Below are 21,023 nucleotides of genomic sequence, written 5' to 3' on the forward strand. Positions count from 1 at the left end.
TTTCATTGCCATAAGCCTTTGAAGGTGCAGGGTGTTTCAGCTGCATCTTGGGGCTCTAACCCTTAAACTGCCACATACTTGGGGGTTAATGCATCCCTGGGCACCAAATACTTTTTTGCTGCACTTTTTAAGTAAAAGTTTCAATTCACAAAGAAAAAGTGAAATTTTAATGGAACATATTTTTTTCCATGCAAAGAGCATCACAATGACTGAAACACTGATCTTTGTACACACTGCTAATGAACTGTAAAAACTACTTAAAAAACTACTGGAACAATATGTAAAAGGTGCACCTGATGCCACTGATGAAATTTAGTAAATCGCAGAGCCAACTGCACTTGAACTGGCTGCACGCAAGCACAGAGAGGTAAGCGCTGATGCTTGCAGGCTAGTCTAGTGCAGCGGCTCAATCCTAGAGACAGCGAGGCTGCAGTGCAGCAGGGGCCAGCAGTGGTCATGAGCTGGGTACTCAACGAATGTACGGTACTGACTGACCAGCTCCGGTGTGCTGGTAAATAGCACTGGGAACCGACAATAGCCAGTTGCAGTGTTCAATGAATGTTTTCGCCGAATATACTCTGCTCGTATGTGCTGGCAAATGGCACTGGGAAACGACTATAGCCAGATGCAGCGGTTTAAGGATTAAGAAGAACAAAATAGAAAACATGAAAACACTCAGCCTGAGATGCGTCACAGGGCAGCAGTCAATCAGCAGCAAGGAAAAATTAATAACGCTGTAGTGGTCCTGTGCTGCTAAGATTCACACTGTCGAGAAGATGGTGATTTATTTATTTTTATAGTGGAGATTCCAGGGACGCACCCAGCCTTGACCCGACCTGCATGCACTCACAAACAAAGACAAAAACAAAGCAAACCAGTAATCAAACAGCAAATAAAGAATGTAATGAAAACAACAATACCACCCCTGTTCCCCTTACGGCGATTATACATTAAATACAACAAAGCACAAACAAAACACACACAGTAAAGTTCATGAAAAATGGCAACAGATGAAATGTAATGATGAAAATAGATAGTCCAGAGATCCGCACATTGAATGGGAATGTAAAGATAGTCCTACTGCTAGTTCCTGAAATGGTGAAGACGGGTTCAGGAGTGCTCCTTTCTTCACAGGATGGCAATTAATCCACTTAAAGTTCTCATGTACACAGGCAGACGGCAGACAATCCATATCCCCAACCACGAAACAATCCAGGACAAAACAAATAGGTACAGGTAACCCAACAGAAGGCAGGCAGAGAGACAGGAACTTGAAACACAAATTACAAAAACTTTTTTTTTCTTTTGGTCATTGGCTCCCTTTTTAAAATCCGCGCTGACATCCTTTGACCCCAACAGCCCCTGCACCCTAAGCAGAAGACCAATCAGAGCCACCGCAGGGACTGCTGGGAGTTAGGGCTCATTTATACTTCACGCGACGCGTTGTAGTGTTTATACTTGCGCGCGTACTTTACGTAAATCTGGAGGAATCCACCAGGTGGCAGTGCGAGATATTATCGCGGTGAGAACATGTTCGGCTTCTCTGTGTTGGGAATTGCCTAAAACACCTATTAAATTCCGATAACACCTTACCGCAATATCTCTGAAAAGGATGTTTATTGATTAAATCCATAAATCCAGGGATGTATGTGTCCATTCCAGGAAGCATTGGGCACGAGTGAGAAACAGTCCCTTGACGAGGCCTCAGCTCATCGCAAGGTGAATACAAGCACACACATACACTAGCGTCATTTTAGCAGCACCAAATCCCCAAATCTGCATATCTTTGGAAGGAAACCGGAGCACAGTGTGGAATACAAGCAGGAAATACCAGCAACATAACTCTCTGCGAGACAGCAGTGCTATCGCTCCACCACCGTGACACCCCCATGTGTGTAATTATTTCCCCATGTGTGGATTTATTAACAGTATTCATTATTTAAACGAAATTATATGTAACATGTAACATACACATTTTAATGCATTTCATCATGAAAGTGATATCAAGTATAAATCTAAAGATTCTAAATGTGCAGAGAGTTGGAATATCATACATTTAGTTTGTTCTGTTTGGCAATCTATTGCTGCTTTCCGCTGCTGAAGCAAAATGCCGACATACAGATGCATTAGGTGCTTTTATATTCAAGCGTCACATATTTCTGATCGTAATGACACGATACATTTTAAAAGTTTCACATACCATCTTTTGTGCCATCTATTTTTTATTGTTTTACTTTATCTGCTGTCAGGTCCAAGAAGCTCGTGGCGATTAAAAACTGGGATGACGTTTACGACCGTCTGCTTTAATGATAAAGTAAACTACGAGGTGAAAGTGGACATTTCGAGATTAAAGCCGAAATGTCCACTTTAATCTAAAATACGTTTTCACCGTGTCCTTTATTTTTTTCTCAGTGGCTCAAATATAACGCTATACATTATGTTGCTGTTGTTAAGTTGCAAAAATTAAAACATAAAAAAGACATATATAAATGACACGATACATTTTAAAAGTCTCACATACCATTTTTAGTGCCGTCTATTTTTTTTTTTTTGTTTGCAACTTCACATTGGCTACATAATGTATAAGCGCTGTATTTGAGCCATTCATCAAACAGCAAAGTGCGCATCGATCCCGAAGGATCTCCATAGAGGCTTGCTGTCACATGTAGATAGTAAACAGAGACTCTGACGTCACATTCCGACTTTTAGCACATTGCGCCCCCCGACTTTTTGCTGGTACTGCAACTCGCGCAAGCGTCGCGTTAATTTCTGAGGACCTGCTCAGAGGATGCGTGAAATGAGCGCTGGGAGCAGCGTGGCAGCCATGATGCGGACGTGGCGCGTCTGAGCGTGAAGTATAAATGAGCCCTTACAGTTTCAAATTCTAGTGGAGTACAATGCTCTCGGATTGGCAACTTTCACCATCCCAAGCCGCGTTTCTCTCTATAGTGCAGTTTTGCTGTACGAAAAAAGCCATAAAAAAATTGCGGAGGATATTTGTGGTTTCCGCTAGCAACTACTGTAGTTAGGTTCTAATGAAAAATCCGCGAACGACTGAGGCCACGAACCCTGAACCGCTTCTTCACTGGGGTCTGCTGTACATTCAACACAAAGTTGACTGACTGACTCACTAAACAACAAAAACACTGTTTCCTGTTAGAAAAGCTAAATACCCAAACATCTTAAGAATGCTTTGACTGATTTAACTGAAACTTGGTGATGTTGTAGAAAAAAGAAAATGATCTGATATCTGACCCATGCTTCTTTTTTTGGTCAATTTTTGTTAGTCATAATGTTGAAGTTAGTAGGCTATTCTTAGGCACCTTGATCCTTTTCTGTCTCAGCATAGAGAAATGGGGGTTGCAGTTCATGCAAATGAACACCACCAGCAGAACACCGCAACTGACCAGGCTGAAGTTATAATCACACAGAGAAATGGGGCTTCCACTTTATGCAAATGAACACCCCTACCAGAAGCAGAGTGGAAGGAAGAAAGTACAGCAAAGCTCAAAAAGGACAAGCCTTAGTAAGTTGTGTCATTGGGTACATATAGTACTCCCTGTTCTGTTGGCTTCTTAATTCATACAATGTGGTATAACATACATAAAATACTTTCCCTTTGTATTTTCAATAATGCATGCATAGATAGAGAGATAAGATACCTTACGATGGAGGGCTGCTTCCCAGGGATTTATGTTCCTTTAGTACGGTCAATGACAGCAAGCCTCTGGCGGTGTTACTGTTTGGATATCTGCAAGACCGACATGTAGATGTAGTGCTGCTGGAAGGAAATATGGGAGGGAGGCTTCCCTGTTATTCTAAAGCTCAATGTGACTCAGACATGCTTCTGAGCTATGCCTCTGATGTACTGGAGGTACTTCCAGGTCTGACTTTAAAAGGAATCTCCCCATCTTAGCCAGGTGAGTCTGAGTCAGGAACAGAGTAGAGCAACACTCACCTGGAGTGGTTTATTTTTTGTGTTTATTGTAAATTAATGAAGTTTTGAAGATAATCCACTAAAATAAGCCTTTTGAACGCATAGTTTGTGTATATGTATATGGCACTTTATTTATTACTAGCAGAATACCCGCGCTTCGCAGCGGAGAAGTAGTGTGTTAAAGAAGGTACGAAAAAGAAAAGGAAAAATTTTAAAAATAACGTAACATGATTGTTAATGTAATTGTTTTGTCATTGATATGAGTGTTGTTCTCATATCTATCTATATATATATATATATATATATATATATATTACAGTATCTATATATATATATATATGTTGTTCTCATATCTATCTATATATATATATCTCTATCTATCTATATATATATATATATACTCGCGCTTGGCAGCGGAGAAGTAGTGTGTTAAAGAAGGAAAGAGAAAAAAAGGAAACATTTTGAAAATAGCGTAACATGATTGTCAATGTAATTGTTTTGTCACTGTTATGAGTGTCACTGTGATATATATATATATAGCAAAATACCAGCTTCTGCGATGTCATGTGTTTAAGAAGTTATGAAAAGAAAAGGAAACATTTTAAAAATAATGTAACATGATTGTCAAAGTAATTGTTTTGTGTATTTGGCGGCAGCGTCACAAAGTTGTTTTCGTAGCTGCATCAGAAAATGTACGACGTCTGACACGCCTCCTTTTTACTGTTTTCTCAAAGCTTGGATTGCTGCTGTCATATATATATATACACACACACACACACACACACACACACATACATATATATATATACACATATATATACACATACATATCTTCATATCTACATATCTATATATACATATCTACATATACACATATATATATATACATACCTATCTACATCATATATACACACATACATACATACACACACACAAATTATATATATGTGTGTATGTATGTATGTATGTATGTATGTATGTGTGTGTGTATATATATATATCTATATATATATATATATATATATATATATATATATAATGTAGATAGGGGTGTGTGTGTGTATATATATATATATATACACATACATATATATATATACACATATATACTTGTGTGTATGTTTGTATGTGTCTATATGTGTGTGTATAGCTTTGGTCACTGAGTGCAAGGGAAAAATAATAAAATATAGTCTATAAGTTATTAAACAGTAAAACATTAACGTTTTAAGAAGTACAGGTACATTGAGCACTACTGGAGTGGTTTGGGTAAACTACATTTTAAAGACTGTGTAACACAACAGGTAAGTAACTAACAGCAGCTAAAATATATATGGATCATCTCTCGGTAGTAGATCCCTTTTGAAAGGCGCTACACGACGGCTGTGGTATAGAAATTACATTTTCTATGTGAGCGTTCAAATTTGTGCCTCTGGTAATGTGCCTTACCGGCATTTAAAGAAAATTAGTTTTGTGTCCTCTGCAGTGTTAAGAGAGAAAGGCTTTGGTTTGGGATAAAAGGTGTAAAGAAAGGAAAGTTGCCTTTTTCTTTTATATAGTATAGAGAGATGTGTTCGCTGGCGTTATGATCGCCTTTTGGGGACAGTCGCGGGGGTCTTGTGTAGACTGGTGAGACGTCCCTGCCATTAATCAGCTGTGATGGCACTGTCAGTCCTCCACTCGTGTGCGTGTCTTCATAATCCGAGGTGAGACCTCATAATCGTATATCGTGCAAAAGAAAGTGTGAATCGCCTTAATATTATTTTTCCGTGGTGTAGAAAAGGGGTCCGTGTTTGCACTTGTCTGGGCTATAGCGCAGGGGAGGATGAAAAAATTAAAAGTGCTCACTTTGACTTAAGGCAGAAGCGCAGTCAGCGTCTCAAAGGCCGGCACAGCTATGCAGCTGGCTGCTCGACTTTTGCTGGGCAGGAGACCCAGTCTTTGCAGACACGTTCATGATATCAAAAGTCTCAGCGCTCTTTGGAGGTCATTCATATATATATATATATAGCAAAATCCCAGCCTACAGCGGAGAAGTAGTGTGTTAAAGAAGTAATGAAAAGAAAAGGAAACATTTTAATAATAGCGTAACATGATTGACATTGTCATGAGTGTTGCTGTCATATATATGCCTGCCTAAATAAGTCACCCTCGCTTTGCTCTTACTTTATTTACCGTTCATTTAATCATGGCTATTGGCGGAAAAATTATAAAATGGAAGGAGGATGGCTTTACCAAAACAATTATTGATGGCGAATCGATTATTCATAAAGCTTGAATTGGTGATGTTTTTCTGTGTTAACCTCATATTTTTCAGACTTCTTCTCAAACTAAGGTGGTGCGAGGGTAAAATGAATCGGGATCGCTGATCAATGTAATCGTGTACAGTACCAGGAAATCATGCATTGACAAAAGCTCCCCTTTGCTTGTAATGCAAAGTGTGATTAAATGCATTATTTTTAAGCGTTATGGAGCACATGCATCAAGCTTCTCAGCTGTGCTTGTGCTAAGAAAAGGAAAGATTTTAAAAATAGCGTAACACGATTGTCAATGTGACCTTTTGTAAGTAGTGCCTGGAGGATTCAGTGTGGAGAAACTCTAGAGACAGCGTGTGTATTAACTTGTGGATTTTTCTGTGAGTATTTGGTGGCAGTCTGACGAAGTTGCTTCGAAAGACGGCATTAGCCGCGGAGCTCAGCTCAGACCGAAATTAGATGAATGGGAGGGGAGATGATGACGTGACTCCCCACCGCCTTAACTGTCAATCCCCCACAAACACAGTCTCTCGGAATTTGCATAAGCACACCCCTTCACCTACAATTTTAACTTAGTTACAAAGTGATCAAAACTCGTTTATATCCTGGTCCTCTCATTAAACTTGTATCCCGCATTACCTGTGGGCATGTGAAACGCCAGCGTAGCCTGTCTATGAACTTAATTTAAAGTTTAGGTTTACACCTTTCTTTCTTTCGAGGCAGCAACACTCATGAATATGGTAGTATATGTCACTCGCTTCGCTTCTTATTGTTTTTCGCTGCCTTCTCAATTATATAATGCATGTTTTCTTAAGCGCTTTTTGGAGGTCTTCCTGGTTTTCTACGCACTGCGTTGACAATCAGTTCACGTGATTACGTGGGAGGCGTGATGATGTCACACGAAACTCCGCCCCCCCACGTCATTCCAGCTCAACTCCATTACAGTTAATGGAGAAAAATACCTTCCAGTTATGACCATTAGGCGTAGAATTTCGAAATGAAACCTGCCCAACTTTTGTAAGTAAGCTGTAAGGAATGAGCCTGCCAAATTTCAGCCTTCTACCTACACGGGAAGTTGGAGAATTAGTGATGAGTCAGTGAGTGAGTGAGTGAGTCAGTGAGTGAGTGAGTGAGGGCTTTGCCTTTTATTAGTATAGATAACATCAGCTTAATCAGAATCAGAGGCACGAGCGGGCCGGACCTTAACATATATACGAATGAGACACAACACAACACAGGGACCAGGGTGCCAGCCTACTGAAGGAAACACTCTCACACACGTCAAATTCATCAAACACACATGGCATCACTGACCAATATGACCGCTTAGGTTATTCAGAGGTTTAATATGTAGCGTTCTCATCTAGCCACCTACTTTTCTCAGGCATACATGCTTAAGGGTTGCCTTCTAGGCTCTCATAATTCATGTAATTCTCCTCCACAGAGAGTGTGGGCACTGTCACTTATCTCTTCTTCCCTGTTGCCTCTTGACAAGAAAACTACTGACATTACTTCCATAACTAGACACGAAGTACTGTTCCTTCCGCCCTGGGTCATATTTAAACACCACTGAACACGGAGGTTGGTGTTCACTTGAAGAACCTGCTTCTAGCAAGAGAACTTCAAACCTCCCAATCTCCTTAAATTTGCAGAACTTTATTATTATTTGTATTTTTTGTTTCCATCATTTAATAAGGTTCCCTATTAAATTGGGGTTTAACAAGGTTGGTATCCCAACACTTCCATGTGTCTTTGCATTTTCTTTTGCAACGGTATAGTCCGCAGAATTTAAGCAGACCTGGCAGAACATACAGATCTTTGGGTGCTTATACAGTATCTAAGTGACCAGCCTCATCAACTACAGGTTTAAGTTGTGCTACAGCAGACAAACTTCATGGAAGCTGAGCCACACAGAACAGTGCAGGATGCAATATGAGAAGAGAGAGCCCACAGTCCTTTGCAGAAATTTTTATCACTTTGCCCACACAGCAACAATAAAGCCCATATGTTAACATTTGAGGATGCTGAAACCTGGCACCATAGGCCTAAAGAAGAACGAGCACATATAATTGTTCCATTTAGAATAGGAGAAACCCAAAAGGTATATGATGTAGAGGACAGAGAGAGAGATGAGAAATACCCAATTTACAAGCAAGATGTTGTTGAGAGTGGGATTATCACCAGAACAGACCTTTAAAAATCACAGGTTTTTGAGTTTTGGGGACAACTGTGTTAGGATATGGTGGTTGGAAAATGTCTGACTAACTGAATCATTTCTATTGCCGAGTCAGCCAGAATGTTGTAACTTACTTTCTTGAGCAGTGAAATGGATGAATTCAGGCTGCAATTCAATGACTTAACCACACATTTTAGCTTTAATTGCACTGTGCTACCTTTTTCACCATTTCACATTCACAAAATCTCCTTTCTCCATTTTCCATTCATTCTGATGAAACCCATCTGGCACTAAAATAACATCTGTCAGACAGTTTTCCGCAGTACCCAAATTATCACACTACCTGAATGTTCTGTCACTCGCCATGAGATATAAGAGTTCAAACAACTTGCATGGAAGCAATAGAACATTTCTCACTACATAAAGTCAGTTCAGGTCTGAATCCTTTCCATCTTACCCACATCCATCGCCAGATTAGCTTGTAACTTTTATCCTTGCTCCAGATATGAGCTCTTTCTCCATTTTCATTTTCGGACAAGCAGCTCCTGATAGGGTGTAAAATTGCTCTTTAGGCAGTGTTGATCACAGTGCTACCAGGTAAATACGGGTATGTCTAATATATCCCATTTTACATTTCTTAGAGTCTCCCACATTCTCAGCATGGTGCCTAATCAGCTGAACATAGATTTCACTATGCTTGCTGTATATACATAAACTTCCAACAATGGGTAGAGGGACAACATGCCCTTGGTGGTAAAATAAATGCAATATTCAGGAGAACTAAGGTGTCCCCTTGGTGATCAGACTGCAATGTGCAGCTATGCTCTGATTTGCAAAGGAGAAGGAAGAGAAATGTTGCTACAGCATATTGACCCACTTCAGGTACTAGAAACAACACAAGCCAGGAGTGACACCATACCTTGGTAAGTTAAAACTGTTGTATAGCTTAGTAAAGAGGTAATGCATACTATAGAATGGACACAGAGAAGGTGGACATATAACATAGATTATCATTTATTTCTTTTTACCTGATCAGCCTGTAAATGTCAACACTCTATGCAATAAGTTAAAGTAAATCATGACTCAGTGTCTATTGCTTTTGATTTTAATCTTCTTGTACCTTAGCAACAGTACAAGATTATAGATCATGTCATTACATTCAACTCTGATTCACATTACCACTTTTAAAGGATATGAATCAGGATAAAATTATAGTTATAACTAAAATTTCCATTATTCCTAATTACCCATTTGAGTTATAAATAACTAGCCAACCCGCGGCGTACCATACGCCGCATAATCAGGCCAGTTTATTAATGATTTCTAAGCACAGGGAGAAAATTAACATTTGAAAAATCGGTACTGTAATAAATCAGCAAGAAAAGCAACATTGTAACAATGCACGGAACGAACCAACACACAATCGTCCGTAACTGAAAACTGGCGGACTGCCATCATTCATGTGCCCACCTCCAACTCGTCACTTGAGTCGTTGTCGTCTTTGCAAAGTCCAAATGCACCCGTGACTCACGTATGACTTTCCGTGTTCCTGCAGGAGCATCTAAGAAGACGCAAGTTTGTCACGGATGCGAATTGCTGTATGTAGCGTGTAAAACAGTTTGCTATGGTGCACGCGGTCGTGCGTCATAACTGAAAACTCGGTTTTTAAAGACTGATTACTTCATTGTGTTTTAACCTCAGTTGTAAAGGATTGTTTTAAGAATCCATGGGATACCCCTCGCAAACCGTTTTACACGCTGCATATGGCGACTCACCTCTGGCGTGGCTCCTTTCTGCGTGCGCCATAGGTGTCTTACTTGTTGGCGGCTTAGTGAATCCACGTCCCTTCCGCCGTGCTTTCCATGGGTGTCTTGCCTTAGTGAATTATATATAGAGATACAGTTTTCTGTGTTTTCCAATGACCATCAACAAAAGCCAAAGTCACTCAGCAGGATTAAAGGCCACCACTACAACCTAGATTATTTCTATTAGAAAAATTCCTAAATGAAGACAGGTAACACAGCTAATAATGTATATAATGTAAATAGAAAATAAAACGGTGCTCCTGTTTATCAATTATCTCATAATTACTCCTAGGAATTGAACTAAAAGTCTGACTAGAATAAGAATTTGTCCTTGTGAGGAAACACCTCCCAACATAGTTGATTTAAAAGCACTTTGCTCCGTCTTTCTTTGTTTGCATGCTTTGTCCTTATAATAAAAGGGGAAAAAAAATTGGTTAGTTACCAGTTTGTTCCCCAGGTGCACACACGGAGCAGCCGTGGGTTGTCAGGCTTGGAGTAGATTGGTCGTGTTTCATCCTAGCATTGTTGTGCTGCAGCCCTGGTGTTTGGAGGTTGCAGCACTACAGAGTAACACAGGGGTGTCCACAGTTTTTCAGCTTGCAAGCTACTTTTAAAATGACCAGGTCAAAATGATCTACCTACATTAAAAATGATTTTATATATATATATATATATATATATATATATATATATATATATATATATATATATATATATATATATATATATATATATATATATTGTGGCAGTAGGGGGCGCTAATGCTCCCTGGAACCCTCAGGTATAACTCCAGACACCAGGTAAAAGTCCAAGACTCTTTATTGTTTAATAACAATATGCACAAAGCACCCTCCACACTACTCATTCAAAACAACATTATTCTTTCCAACAATAAACTCTCCTCCTCGCCCAGACACTTGCTCCTCTACCTCCCAGCTCAGCTCGTTGTCTGGACTGAGGTACTGCCCCTTTATAGCCCCTGACCCGGAGGTGTTCCTGTCCCAACAGTCCACAGTTCCTTATTCCTTCCGGGTCAGGGCAATCAGTCCTTTACTTCAACCCGGGAGCATGTCGTTCCTTACCGTCACATGACCGTGAAGTACTCCCGGGTCATGAGGCACAAAAGAGCCCATAAGCCCCCCCACAGCGACTCCTGGCGGCCCCCAAGGTATACAGAAGGGCTGTGTAAAAACACTACATAGTCTATAAGGCCCTGCTGGAACTCGGGGCACGATCCTGCTGTCGGGTGAGCTCCTCCTGACGGCCTGGTGGTTAAGGCCGGAGCACAAAGCCGGCAGTCCTCCACAATATATATATATATATATATACAATGGTGTGAAAAACTATTTGCCCCCTTCCTGATTTCTTATTCTTTTGCATGTTTGTCACACAAAATGTTTCTGATCATCAAACACATTTAACCATTAGTCAAATATAACACAAGTAAACACAAAATGCAGTTTTTAAATGATGGTTTTTATTATTTAGGGAGAAAAAAAAACCAAACCTACGGCCTTGTGTGAAAAAGTAATTGCCCCCTGAACCTAATAACTGGTTGGGCCACCCTTAGCAGAAATAACTGCAATCAAGCGCTATGCGATAACTTGCATGAGTCTTTTACAGCGCTCTGGAGGAATTTTGGCCCACTCATCTTTGCAAAATTGTTGTAATTCAGCTTTATTTGAGGGTTTTCTAGCATGAACCGCCTTTTTAAGGTCATGCCATAGCATCTCAATTGGATTCAGGTCAGGACTTTGACTGGGCCACTCCAAAGTCTTCATTTTGTTTTTCTTCAGCCATTCAGAGGTGGATTTGCCGGTGTGTTTTGGGTCATTGTCCTGTTGCAGCACCCAAGATCGCTTCAGCTTGAGTTGACGAACAGATGGCCGGACATTCTCCTTCAGGATTTTTTGGTAGACAGTAGAATTCATGGTTACATCTATCACAGCAAGCCTTTCAGGTCCTGAAGCAGCAAAACAACCCCAGACCATCACACTACCACCACCATATTTTACTGTTGGTATGATGTTCTTTTTCTGAAATGCTATGTTCCTTTTACGCCAGATGTAGTGGGACATTTGCCTTCCAAAAATTTCAACTTTTGTCTCATAAGTCCACAAGGTATTTTCCCATAAATCTTGGCAATCATTGAGATGTTTCTTAGCAAAATTGAGACAAGCCCTAATGTTCTTTTTGCTTAACAGTGGTTTGTGTCTTGGAAATCTGCCAAGCAGGCCGTTTTTGCCCAGTCTCTTTCTTATGGTGGAGTCGTGAACACTGACCTTAATTGAGGCAAGTGAGGCTTGCAGTTCTTTAGACGTTGTCCTGGGGTCTTTTGTGACCTCTCGGATGAGTCGTCTCTGCGCTCTTGGGGTAATTTTGGTTGGCCGGCCACTCCTGGGAAGGTTCACCACTGTTCCATGTTTTTGCCATTTGTGGATAATGGCTCTCACTGTGGCTCGCTGGAGTCCCAAAGCTTTAGAAATGGCTTTATAACCTTTACCAGACTGATAAATCTCAATTACTTCTGTTCTCATTTGTTCCTGAATTTCTTTGGATCTTGGCATGATGTCTAGCTTTTGAGGTGCTTTTGGTCTACTTCTCTGTGTCAGGCAGCTCCTATTGAAGTGATTTCTTGATTGAAACAGATGTGACAGTAATCAGGCCTGGGGGTGGCTACGGAAATTGAACTCAGGTGTGATACACCACAGTTAGGTTATTTTTTAACAAGGGGGCAATTACTTTTTCACACAGGGCCTGTAGGTTTGATTTTTTTTCTCCCTAAATAATAAAAACCATCATTTAAAAACTGCATTTTGTGTTTACTTGTGTTATATTTGACTAATAGTTAAATGTGTTTGATGATCAGAAACATTTAATGTGACAAACATGCAAAAGAATAAGAAATCAGGAAGGGGGCAAATAGTTTTTCACACCACTGTATATCTATACTAATAAAAGGCAAAGCCCTCACTCACTCACTCACTGACTCATCACTAATTCTCCAACTTGCCGTGTAGGTAGAAGGCTGAAATTTGGCAGGCTTATTCCTTACAGCTTACTTACAAAAGTTGGGCAGGTTTCATTTCGAAATTCTACGCATAAGGGTCATAACTGGAAGCTATTTTTCCCCATATAATGTAATGGAGTCTTGAGTTGGAGATGGCCGTGGGGCGGAGTTTCGTGTGACATCATCACGCCTCCTACGTAAGTACGTAGAGAACAAGGAAGAACTCCAAGCACAAAACGCCATTTCACAATTGAGAAGGCAGAAAAACATTATGAAGCAAATGATGCATATATGTACAGAAACAAAAACAAAGCACGGCGTGAACTGTAAGTTTATATTAAATTAAGTTCATAGACAGGCTGCCACTAGCGTTTGTAATTTAGTGCCTGCCCATATAAGGCCGTCCATCAGCGGCAATCCAATACAAACACTGCCGGTAAATGTTCACGGGTGAAGGACTGTGCTTATGCAGAGGAAGATGAGATGGTCAGGGTGGTGTTTGGCACAAACTCATTGAAACTGCGAGAGAAACTTTTAAGTGCCGGGTCTTAGCTGACATTACACGAGATGGCACCAGCACAGCTGGGAACCTTCGATGCAAGAACACCAAGCGGCTCACGTGAACTGACGCAGTGCACAGACAAAAAGCAACAGTTCCAAAGAGTGCTGAACAAAACCGAATTACACAATTGAGAAGGCAGCAAAAAATATGAAGCGTCTTATACATACAATCATATTCATAAGTGCAGCTACTGCGGAAACAAAGCACACGGTGGAAAAAGTGAATGTCCTGCTAAAGGAAGACAGTGTAAAAAAAACCCGTGCATGCAGTTTGTCACATCACAGATAAAAAGGAAGACGAGCTGTTTATTGATGCAGTAAGGAACTAATCGATGAATGAAACCTCTTATCTTTACAACGATTGACAAACACGGAATGTAACTTGAACACATCCTACAAATACGAGCCTGATTGAAAGAAATAATGATAATCAAATCCTTGATGACAGCAACATTCAATAACACTCACAAAACAATTACTGTATATTGACAATCATGTTACGTTATTTTTAAAATGTTCCCTTTTCTTTTCATAACTTCTACTTCTCCACTGCGGTACACGGGTATATATATAAATGTATATATATACCCCGATCTACAATACATACTTTAGCATAGACAAGCCACACGCTGTGGCGCAATTGTAGAGTCTTCGCCTCTAACGCCGAGGTTCGATTCCCGAGAGGGAAGGGAGGAGGCATCTCCTTGGTTTGGGACGTATGAAAAAATATTAGGTTAACGCAGAATCATGTTACGTTATTTTTAAAATTTTCCCTTTCTTAGCACAAGCACAGCTGAGAAGCTTCGATGCATGTACTCCATATAGCGTTAAAAATAACGCATTTAATCACACTTTCAATTCCAAGCAAGCGGGAACTTTTGTCAATGCATGATTTCCTGGTACATCCATTACACTGATGCACACATCACAGCTACAAAAATGTTAGAGTCGGAATAAAGCGCGTTCCTCGACTGATCATTTCGACTACCCGAGCGAAGCCTTGATAAAAGCATGGTTTTGTGCACACTGAAAAGCAAGCAAAATTAGATGCATTACAGAAAGCGGACTTTGTGGCTCTTACTGGGGATCATTGGACTTCCGTGACCGTTAGTAATTCTAAATACATCTAATTACAAAATGTTCAATGATCACACTGTTTTAGCCTAATGTACAAAATAATTTTGGCTAATGTTACTCAGAGTTTAAAGAGTAAGCTGGTCAAATTACCTTTTATGTTTCTGACTTATTTTTTAAGAAGAAAACTGCACTTTATGTTGAAATTTTGGTTATTATTATTTAAAGACAATACTATTCTGAAAATGTACTTAAAGTACTTAAACTACCACTTTATTTTTAAGTCTGCCCAATTTTAACCAGGGATGATATTTTTGTTTCTGTTTTGAATTCAAATGCAGTTTAAAAGCTTTTTTTCAGAAATTAAAACAGCTTCAGTTTACAATATTCATGTCCATGTCTATTATTTGATTCTGTAAGCCCACTAAAACCGTTTTAAATTAAAAAAAACATTTGCGATTTGGGGCAAATTTACGTGTGCGATTACATACGATTAATCAAGATTAATTCTTACACAGCCTCTAATTAATTGGATTAATTTTTTAATTGAGTCCCACCCTAATATATATATATGTAGATATATATGTAGATTTGTATATATATGTGTATATACAGTATATATGTAGATATGTATATGTTGTATATACAGTATGTATATATGTGTGTGTGTATATATACAGTATGTGTATATATGTATATGTATATATGTATGTGTGTATATGTATATATATCTAACTGTATATATATATGTGTATAGATGTGTATATATATATATATATTTATATATATATGTTTATATGTATATATGTTTATATATGTGTCTGTGTGTGTGTATATATATATATATATATATATATATATATATATATATATACCAGCAACACTCATGACAATGACAAAACAATTACATTGTTAATCATGTTACGTTATTATTAAAATGTTTCCTTTTCTTTTTACTTCTCCGCTGCCAATCGCAGGTATTTTGCTATATATATATATATATAATATAAATAGATAGATATGACAACAACACTCATATCAATGACAAAACAATTACATTAACAATTGTATTATCGTGGTATTTCCCTCTAAATGTATTATCGTGGTATTTCCCTCTACTTGCCCTTTTACCTGTTTCCTCAAGGGTAAGTGTTCTCGTCAAGTTCGTTATCGAGTTGGTCTACTGTTGCACTTTAAGATGAACACACACACACAGATAAACACACACACAGACCCTAACCACAACTGTGCTCCATGAATGACACACACACGCTGATTAACCCTTAGCACTTTAAACCACACAAGTGCTATAGGAATAACAGCCTGTCATTCAGCACTTCAAGAGACTTACTTATTTTCTGCACGAACAACAATACGATGTTTTAGTGATATCTCAGACCTAAATATTACTTTTGGTCTACAAGAATACATTTAAACATACAAAGACTCAGCACTCTTGACTATAGGCCATTCATCAGCCAAGAATACCTTCTTTATCGTATCTGTCCCTTCTGTTGAGTATAGCGCTCTTCACTCTCAGCCATATAAACCTCGCAGCACGGAAATAATGGCAAAAATCCGGCTGTCACCAGGTGCTCAAAGAAATCTAACTTATTACTTCAATCACTCTAGACATTAAGACAAAGCACTGAAAGTTAAAAGCAGCATGGTATTTATTACAAGAATAATAATAATACCACAAGAACAAAGAATACTAGAAAATAGGTAGTGATAGGAAAGTCTGAATATATATAGTCTTTAGAAAAAGCTTACGAAAAAGTTACAGATGACAAGGATGAATGTCCCAGGGAGGCGTTTGATTTAGCAGTCGGTGTTCATGATGCCTTTCTGACGACCAGGGCCGTCTTCGTCCCGTTCCTCTTCTTCTCTTCTTCTCCCTTTGCTTCTCTTTCTTCTCCCTTTGCTTCTCTCCTCTTCTTTCCAAACCAAGGCATATTTATTATGAAATGTCAAGCCTTGGTTTCACAACACATGCACCTGATTGGCTGGCTGTCCAAATGATTGATGAATTAATTCACTGTCTGTTTTCCCACACAACAAAACCTTTGATGTACTTTGAGGTAGCACTCCCAGGCTATAAACTAAACTTTGTTGTTCCAGATGTCCATCCATAAAATGATCAATAGCCTGAGGTACCACCTCAGCATCCTTTCCGGCTATAAAACCAAATTAGCACGAAGCTATGAACAAGTGTTATAAAAGTAAGGTGTAAGGGAAGAAAACCTGCTTTAATTTGTTAATTTCATCTGTTGTCTTGTCTTGAACAAAATATAATGGAAACCAAAATGTACAGATTTTATACACCATAACAACAATCATCTTACGTTATTTTTAAAATGTTTGCTTTTCTTTTTCATAACTTCTTTAACACACTACTTCTCCGCTGCAAAGCTGGTATTCTGCTAGTGTATATATATATATATATATATATATATATATATATATATATATATATACACACACATATATATATACATACATATATACACACATTGAGTATACTTTATACATAAAATATATGTTGTTGTACCTTGCATAACTGAATAACCTTTATGGCACAATAACAATTCAATACATTTATGGTCACTACAGTATTTGGATTTAATAATTGTCATGTGGGAAAAGGCTGACTCGCATAAATAAGTGGAGCCAAATAATGCCATCTATAATTAAATAATCAATTATTTATAATTTAATTAATAATTAAATAATGGAGCTTTTGAATTCAGCCGAGTGAAAAATGACAGCTGTCCGATTAACTGCGATTTTAGTTCCCTCTCCTTTCTCTTTCTCAGATCGCTTTTCAGAAGGAAGTCAGTTTTGTAGTTTTTATGAACAGTTTTGAAAATGCCTTTCCACATTTTCCTTCTTTGGAAGAGCAATGATAGATTGACAGATCAGACAAACGCACTTCGATTGTGACATTGTGAGAAAAAAATCCTCTTCCAATTCCACATCCAGCCCATACCCTCCCAAATAATTTTTTTTAATCCCTTCTTTAGTGGATATAAATTGGAAGGCTAACTAGATCACAGCCAGAGTTTTGCAGTAACTCACGCATTTGATCATGCGTGTGGGATGACCAGTGTGTTAGAAGAGAAGAGATCTCAGGCTGGCTGCCCTGTATGTCAATCAAGTGGCAAATGACTAACATTAAAAAAAAATTTTTTTTGAATGCAACACGATCTACCTGCACTACCTTTGCGATCTACCGGTCGATCACGATCGACGCATTGGGCACCCCTGGAGTAACAGATGGGTGTGTGGTAGACGCTGGTCGCAGGCATAAGAGAATGACGTCATGTGGGATGCTGCGGAGTGTTGGCAATGTAGGTGCGCATGCTGCAGTTGGCACAGATATAGATTAGGCTACGCGTATGACTAGGGAGAGCGAGGGGTATTAGACTCGGGTCAGGTGATGGCTGCCCTGGGATAAAAGCTGGCCTTTATGCCACAAACAAGGAGTTCAGTTCAGATAGAAGATCAATATGAGAGCTGCAGGTTGATGTACCAGCAGGGAATAGACTAGTATTTTGATTTGCCAGGTCAAGTCAGCTTTAACACTGAGTTTTTAGATAAGGGGGGAAAGCAGGCATGGTGGTGCAGTGGTAGTGCTGCTGCCTCGCAGTAAGGAGACCTGGGTTCGCTTCCCTGGTCCTTCCTGCATTGAGTTTGCATGTTCTCCCCATGTCTGCGTGGGTTTCCTCCGGGTGCTCCGGTTTCCTCCCACAGTCCAAAGACATGCAGGTTAGGTGCACTGGCGATCCTAAATTGTGGGCTGGCACCCTGAGCGGGGTTTGTTTCCTGCCTTGTGCCCTGTGTTGGCTGGGATTAGCTCCAGCAGGCTCCCGTGACCCTGTAGTTAGGATATAGCGAGTTGGATGATGGATGGATGGAGAAAGCAGGCTAAGTTTTTGTTTTTATTTTAAAAATTGAAGTGCTGGTTCTGTATAGCTTATTAAAAAGAGGGTTGATCCTTTTTTTAATTTGGCATTTTTTTTATTTACATGCCATGTGTTAAATGTAATTTTTGTTTTTGAACATTTTTTTTTTGTTTGTTGTTCATCTTAATTCATCATTGTAGTGTTTGTCTACCTTTTTTTTTTATAATTTCTCTATTCACTTGTTTTTCTTCAACAAGTACACCTTTTTAGTTGTTACATCAGCTGTGTCTACCTCCCTTATTGACCCACTGACTCTTGGTCCCAATATTTCAAGTTCCTTCAAAAGCCTATAATAGAGACTTATGGGCATGACAGTCCTACCCCAGAGTACAACATGAGAAGTAATTATTAAGCATCCTACACTTGCTTCCAGCGAGAAGTAGAAATTCACATTTAACAATAAATGACAACACAGCATCTCTAGCATCCTGCGATGCAAATGGCACTCATGAAAGCTTTTTGCAGTTTACTATTTGTAGTATATATATGTAGTATTTTACTAATAGTAACACAAGGCTGCACCACAAATAGTAATAATAATACTACTATTCCAAGAAGAAAAAGGAAAACATAATATGGTAGGATAGTGTGCTAAACTGCAAGTAATTGTTCCCCAAACATTCAAAATAATGCTGCAATGAGTATCAAGCTGGAAATGCTGAGACAAACAAAATTAATGAGAATAAAGCCTAAAAACAGGGATGTATATTTAACAATGAATGATCCAGTCGTGATACCTTATAATAATACCTTATAAAATAACAGTTAATGAAACTAGCCACAGCTATTCCTGCACTGTTTCTGAAGTGGCCTTCAATCCTCCAGTGTTCCCAATCATCTTCCAGAGTCTCATCCATTTCTATCTTTGTGATCCCTCCTTATCTTCTGCAAGGCTTTATTTATCTAATACCCGAGAAGTCTGCACCTGCCTTGAACCTTCCAGGGCTTGTCAAGCGTAATGTGAATGATCCGGGGGTCACTGGAAGGCACAGCTCGGTGTATCTCTGTGTCAATTTGCCACTAGCCGCTCATCCAACCATGCCTATGTTCAGGATAATATGGAGGCATACACAGTTTACATCTATTACCATATGTGTGTTGAAAATGTGATATTCACAACTGGAGCAATGATTTTTACGTGTTTGCTGTCAGTCACATCAAGAACTCCAGGAAAAACAGTGATTTACATTAATGCAATGTGCTTTAACATTATCTTACGTGGGATACCAGTTAAGAATGTATATATCAAACATCCAAAGTTTGGTGCAAAATTCAAGAAATGGTTGGTTGGGGCAAACACAAATCATTGCTATTGTAAAGCTGCATTTTCCCTGTGGCCAAAAAACATAATTCAAACAACAGTTTTACTTAGGCAAATAGTGCATGGATTCACTACGTAGATGGAGTGATCAGGTGACGTACAAGGTTGGTTACAATATTTCTCCATTTCTGTAAAATCAGTACCTTTTTACATGTTCACTGTTATCCAGTATTTCCAAAACATTCTGCATTTCAGATGATGTGATTGCTTATCTCTACCTGAATGCCATCTTCTGGTAACTTCAAGCTTGTTAGGGCAGCTCACAAGATCTTCTAAATCCTGGTGAAGTTAGGAGTAGTTTCCTAAATTAGGAAAACTGTTAAAATGCTTTTACTCCTACTCATTTTGCATCACTCTGAGATTTTTAAGCCATTCAGGGCTGTTTTCCTACTCTGAGACACTTGATAAATATGGGCACAAGACCTAAAGTAAGTGGTTGTGGGATACCTTCAATTATAAGGAAAATATTTGAGGATCCATTAATTAGTGTTGAAATGTTTCTTTCAGCAAATTTGCTGGATTTGCTCATTACCACATTCTGGAAACTTTTCACTGAAAATTCATTGAGGTTGGCTTATATGATTTTTTCCCCCCAGTGCCCCATGATGTAGTAACCATATTGGATGTGGATGTTCCTACCTGATCTGTGCTACCTAACCAATTTGTTTTGCATATGGGCATGAAATTTCACACCTGCCTACTGTCCACCTCACACAACAAGGCACTTCCCAATCTGTTTCTCAAATGCATAAATAATTTAAAGCATATACATGCATATGTGATGTCACTACCTGATGAGCATTCTGGCCTAGTTTGAACCCTGTATGCGTTTACATAAACAAAAAAAAAACACACGTTCAGTTATTGTTGCTTGAAGGGTTTGTTACGTGAACTGACCATAATAAGAATGTTATTAAAATTC

The 21,023-nt window shown here is 39.0% G+C and overlaps 1 protein-coding gene across 1 annotated transcript in view; it reads right to left on the reverse strand.

Moving 5' to 3' along the window:
* Positions 1 to 21,023, reverse strand: part of LOC120515864 (metal transporter CNNM2-like) — a 166,873-nt gene that overhangs the window by 64,043 nt on the left and 81,807 nt on the right. The gene's annotated exons all lie outside the window — the stretch shown is intronic.

The sequence above is a fragment of the Polypterus senegalus genome, chromosome 1 (assembly GCF_016835505.1).
Source record: "Polypterus senegalus isolate Bchr_013 chromosome 1, ASM1683550v1, whole genome shotgun sequence".
Lineage (NCBI taxonomy): Eukaryota > Metazoa > Chordata > Cladistia > Polypteriformes > Polypteridae > Polypterus > Polypterus senegalus.